General features: G+C 39.7%; 1 long non-coding RNA gene across 1 annotated transcript; it reads left to right on the plus strand.

The window, feature by feature from the left end:
- Positions 1 to 4,485: 4,485 nt before the first annotated feature.
- LOC130720428 (uncharacterized) lies at positions 4,486 to 5,668 on the plus strand. Its single transcript, XR_009013052.1, has 2 exons — positions 4,486 to 4,967; positions 5,307 to 5,668. It is a non-coding gene; the product is annotated as an uncharacterized LOC130720428 (long non-coding RNA).
- The last annotated feature ends 269 nt before the right edge of the window (positions 5,669 to 5,937 follow it).

The following is a 5,937-nucleotide window of genomic DNA, read 5'->3' on the forward strand; positions in this document are numbered from 1 at the left end:
ATCTATTTTTCCCTATTACATTACACATAATTATCTTTTGTTTATTCTTCTTCTATTTTTATCATTTTGTGTGGATGAAAATAGATATGATTCATTCACATTATCAATTAAATTTCACTCAACTCTTTATCTAGTACTCTTTCAATCATATTACAAACAATATCCATTATTACTTTACTTTGTCTCTTTAAATTTCTTACCTCTCTTTTATCCATTCTATATCCACTTTTTAATAAGTGTAAATGAAGCCAAGAAAGTGAAATGTGAATCAAACTTAAAGAAAGCATATTTTGTCAAAGAGGTGAAGAGGGCCCCTTGAAAAGGGTGACGTAACCCCCGTAGTCATCACACACCAAATATGGCAGACACCATATTTACTTATTTAGCACCATCAACGGTTGGCGTTTCAGTGTGTGAGTCCCTCTATGACTGACTTTAATTTAATATTCATGATTGTGGTCCCCACCTCCCACGCCGGCCAATCTCCTCCCTCGGGCCCAGCCCAAAAGCACTGTGGGCCCAATCCTAAAGCCCACACACAAGCCCCATCCCCAAGGAAAGCAGCAAAAGATCCCGCCACGTGTCACCATGATGACGAGGAAAGCATGACTTTCTCCGATGATTATGTCACGGGTTGGGGCCCAGTACCCTCCCTCTGTCATCCACGTCAGCATGGGTGCCTTTTTAGGTGTTGTTTTTAGTTTTACTACACACCACTGGGTTTTCACTTTTGGCTACGTCACGGTGCAATCTCACCGTTCCACGTCCAAGTCAATGTGACGTCATCGTCGTTCACGAAGCCATGTGACCGCTCGCTCCATGCTATTTCTCCGGCTCATTTTCTTTCTTTTTCTCCACGCGCCATGTGAAGTCGTGGATTCCAATCTCTCTCAATCATTCATTCATTCATGGTCTTTCTTTCTTTCTTGATCGAGGACCAAACGTGCGCAGCGAAACACTGGGAACATGGAATCTTCGGAGATTTTGACTCTCTTATCCTATGGATGCATCAAACACATGGTGATGTTGTTGTACTGCCATGTGCAATTAAACTGTGAAAATTTTACAAGACAGGGACATCTGTTTCACTTGGCTTTTTAGAAAATTAAAAAGAAAAGATAACTACAGATCGAGTAAAATCTTAAATCAGTAGTATTTTCGTCAACGACCCGGCGACAGTCGCATACTCACTGTTGACCACCGTTAAGAGCCGCTGCGTGTTAGAGTCCCACATTGACTAGTGATGTGGTCAAGCAATTATTTATATATGGTTGTGCAAACCTTAACTCTTGCTAGCTTTTGGGTTGAGTTAGACCCTCCTTCAGGAGGTCTCCACAACAAATGGATCTAGGATAGGGACCCAGGCCCATGGTCAAACAACCATTATTTAGGTAAACACCTTATTTATACAATTACATAGTTGACTAATAATAAAAGCTAAACAAATCTAAACCTAATTACATTGATAAATAAATAAAGAACATTATAATATAATATTCTATTATATTCTAACACACCCCCACAGTTGAAGTTGGAGGCTCACTGATGCTGAGATTGGAACGAAAATCACTAAAAAGGATTCAAGGTAGGCCTGTCGTGAAAATAAAATACTCTTCAAGCGCGAGAGCGGCCGGAGAAAACTATGAGTAACCTGAAGAGGAGGAACCATTGTTGGCGTACAGAACAACCGTTGGCGTCGGAGAGCCGGGATCAGAGTGTGATCGGCCATAGGATGATCAGGGAAAATTAAAATAAAATAAAAAAATAAAGCTGGGTTTTTTTTGTGTGTGTTTTTGTATTACTGCCTGGGTGCCGGCGGTGGGCAGCGGCTGCAGTGACGCGCGACTGTAAGTGTTTTTTTTAATGAAGAAGAAGAGTAGAAGAAGGTGAGGGAGAAACGAAAAATAAATAGAATAAAAAAGGTGGCGGCGACGGCTCAGTCACGACAAGGATTGCAAGTGAGAGCGAGCGGCAGCGGCGCTCTAAGAGTAGAGGGTGGCGGCGGCGGCGGCTCAAGCGGCGACGCTCTAAGAGTAGAGTGCGGCGGCGGGGGCTCAATCACGGCGAGGGTCGCGCACGTGAGAGCAGCGGCGGCGGCGGCGCTCTAAGGATAGAGGGCGGCGACGACAGCTGCGCTCTAAGGATAGAGGACGACGACTTCAGCGGCGGCGGCTGCGCTCTAAGGATAGAGCGCGGTAGCGACACGTTCAAGAGAAGGTGCGGCGGCGGCGGCCAGGAAAGCAATAAAATAACAATAAAAATAAAAGAAAAATAAAAACTAGATCATAGGATCGGAAATAGCTTCTGATACCATGAAGGAGGCCTAACTCAACCCAAAAGCTAGCTCAAGAGTTAAGGTTTACACAACCATATATAAGTAATTACTTAGCCACATTTCTAGCCAATGTGAGACTCTAACACTGCGGTTCAAGTCCCCCAAGATTCATGCTTGAAACCGCCGCTCAGAACCTCCATTGAACAACCGTGGCAGGTCGTTGCCCCTCTCCCTCTGCGATCATGTTTTCCTTTTTGTGCGGCGGTTATTGAAAGCATATAATAAAAAAAGGAGATTCGAATGTACCTGTACTTGTTGTATCCCACGTTTATGCATTGCTTTTTCAATATCAAAGTAGTTTTGTGTTTCAGAGTTAGTAATTCTTTAACTAGCTTATTTTAATAATAATGTTTTATTAAATTTTAAATTCATTTTTCTACGTCGTTAAACTATGTAGTGCATTTCTGAACTCTGATTTAAAATTTACACGATTTTTAAGTAACCAGTTCATCAAACACAGGAGAAATGAATTAACATAGTCTGGCTGGCCTTGAAGTAGAATACCTACTAACCCCTTAATTTAAATTATATTGAAGTAAAAAAAACTGTTACTACATAGTGAGAGGAATGGATCCCCACTTGTTGAAAACAATATACTCTGTTCACTTGACTATAGTCCAATTACCTTACATGTTAATTAAGTAATTAGAAATAAACAGAGTGAATTAGATTGAATTTTGATTCAAATAGTATTTGAATTTGACGTGATACTTACGGTCGTTAAAAATCACTCAGTCTAGACATGTAGAAATCAAAATCCCAAAGAAAAAGACAACTTAACAAATCCCAAAGCCTAGGACAAAAGTAAGAAAAATTATATGGAAAAAAGAAAGAAAGAAAAAGAGTTTCAATTGTATAGTACACTGGTTAATATTTGAAGAAAACGAGCTTTATACAAATACTTATTAATTGTTAAAGTGCAAGCATAGATAAAAGAAGTTTTACATTTGATGAAAAAAATAACTATAGACCAATAAATATGTTAAATGATTCACTTACTCATTGTTTTAAAGTTTAATTTATTGTAAAAGTATGTGGACGATGTCTTCAAATTACTTACTCACTTACTAAGATCTTAGTCTAATGTGGATTGTGAACTCCTAGCTAGCTCCCTCATGTCGGGCTTGTACTGCACCAATAGTAGTATCAGAGTCGATGGTATAATCCTAGTGAATAATTGATTGTGAAACCTGAGTGAGTGAAATTGATGATGCAATTAACCATTACATGACAACTCCTTCTATTGTAAAAGAAAGAGAGTTAAAGTCAAAGGCGTTGTACATCTCGTTTATGTGTAGATCCAACAACGCTACAAGAATATGATGAACTATTCTGCTCGTGGGGAGTAAAATATATATAAAAAAGGGATTTGATTCCAAAAATTCAACTCAACTATCATCATTCCAAAAATAGTTATAAGGAGCGCCTACCTGCCGAAAGCAGAAGATGTCTTGTCAAACACATGCTCCATTGAGCCAACGACTACAAGATTTAAACCAAGTCTAAGGGTGATATGTTGAGTCAACCGAGCCTATCCTACACTCATCTTAGACGATGAAGACCCAAGCTTCAGCACTCTTCTGTAACACTGAAGTCTTCATCTACATGACACTAAGCTTAGAAGCTGACAACATGTACCTGTGATCAGAACGACTATTTTTCTACTCCTCAACAGTTCACTGCACATTCAAAGTAAGTCTTTTAAACACAACGACTATATTCAAAAGACTTAATATAAATACCCATTGCAGTTGAAGGAAAAAGTTTGTCAATCTCCACTCTATTAGAGATCTCGAACCACCTTTAATCAAATGTGCAGAGAAACACTGAGAGAAAATAAAAGATTAAAAGAAAAGAGAGGAAAACATGATTTTCAATGTCATATTCAGACATGCTTTCGTGAGCCAAAGCTTGAAAGTCAAATGCATCGGGTAAATAGCCAAGTTGGTCCCTGAATGTGTCCACCGCCTTCAAGTTGGTCCTTAAACTTCTAAAATGCCTCCTGCGGTCCCTGAATGTGGCAAAAGAGATTCAAGTTAGTCCCTGGGGTTAAAATCGTTGACGGACGTTAACGGAACTGCTAACATGGATTTATTTTTACATGCTGGAGTGTCCATGTGTAAAATTTGGGGAAAAAAGATAAACTTCAATTTAGTCCCTCTTTCAATTAAACCCAGAAGATAAAAAATAAAATCAATTTTAGAAAATAAAAAAACTCCAGCCCTAAATTAGTCTTCATCATCTCACCGTCTTCATCATCACATCAACACCACACCAGAACCAACATGAATTAGCACCACCATCTTCCTCCGTCGTCAAGCTCGATCATCCCACCATCGCTTCCCCTCCATCCAGATCGCACCAGCACCGTATCTCCCCTCCTCCTGGATTAAACGCGCCGCCACCTTCATCACCACGACCTTAATCGCGCTCAGCCACCTCCTCTCTTCCCAAATCAATCCCCTTCATCACCGATCTGAAGCTTTTCTCTCCAAACACTGAAAACCCAACAGATCGGGCGCGGTGCTCTGATTTCATTACATTCGTTTCCTCTTCCTCTTCCTATTCTGTTGATGTTGCAGTGGATGCTTTTGGTTCTTGTGTTTCCTTGCTTCATGAAATCGACTGGGAGGTGAGACCCAGTAAGGATTTTGACTAGTGTCATGATTTATCGGAATTGCTTAATGGGTCTTGGATTTCTGGATTTTTTGAGGTTGTTGGTGGTTGAAAGAGAGGGGATTTGAATTGTATATCTCTGTTATTTTTTGGGTTTTCAATTTGGGGGTTTTTCTCTGTTAATTTTTTTTCTCTCTCTGTTCCTCTTAATGAAACTTCAGGTGTTTAACAACAGCACTTACATAATCTTCGTGTGATTTTGTCTTTTTGATTCTTTAATGTTTCAATTCCTCGGAGGAAGGGTGTGGTTTGCTTTTGTGTTTATGGGTTATTTGTCTACAAATGGTGATTGTAGGAAACAATGATCCTTCTGAATCCAAGTGCTCTTTGATCGATGGCTAGGTGCGGGTTGTGCTTTGACTGCCGCTGGGGAATTTAAGATGGAAGGCAGGATGATAGTAAGGGTGGGATTTTGTTTTCTTTTCTTTCTTCTTGAATGTTCTATTTCTTGCATTGCTTTGTCTTTGCCTTCTTTCATTTCTTGTAATTGGCACCATCTAATTGCTTATGAAAAAAAAGATGGGGGCTTAATTTTTTGCGTTTTGCTTATTGTTTCTGGATTTGAGAGTTTAATTTTCCAGGTTTTTGTTCTTGTTCTTGAGTTTGGGAAACCATATTTAATCCAATTGTGAATCTTACATTGTGACTAGTTTGCCACATTCAGGGACTAATTTGACTTCAAGTGTTTTCCCAACACTCCAGTTCCACGTAGACAATCCAACTAGGCAAAAGAATTAAAAAAAGGATTTTGTTAACGTCTGTTTGTTTTTTTAACGTCGAGGACTAATTTGAATGGCGTAAGCCACATCCAGGGACTGCGGAATGCATTTTGAAAGTTTAGGGACCAACTTGAAGGCGGGTGACACATTCAGGGACCAACTTGGCTATTTACCCCAAATGCATCTTGTTCACAAGATGAAGAAGAA

The sequence above is a fragment of the Lotus japonicus genome, chromosome 5 (assembly GCF_012489685.1).
Source record: "Lotus japonicus ecotype B-129 chromosome 5, LjGifu_v1.2".
Taxonomy (NCBI): domain Eukaryota; kingdom Viridiplantae; phylum Streptophyta; class Magnoliopsida; order Fabales; family Fabaceae; genus Lotus; species Lotus japonicus.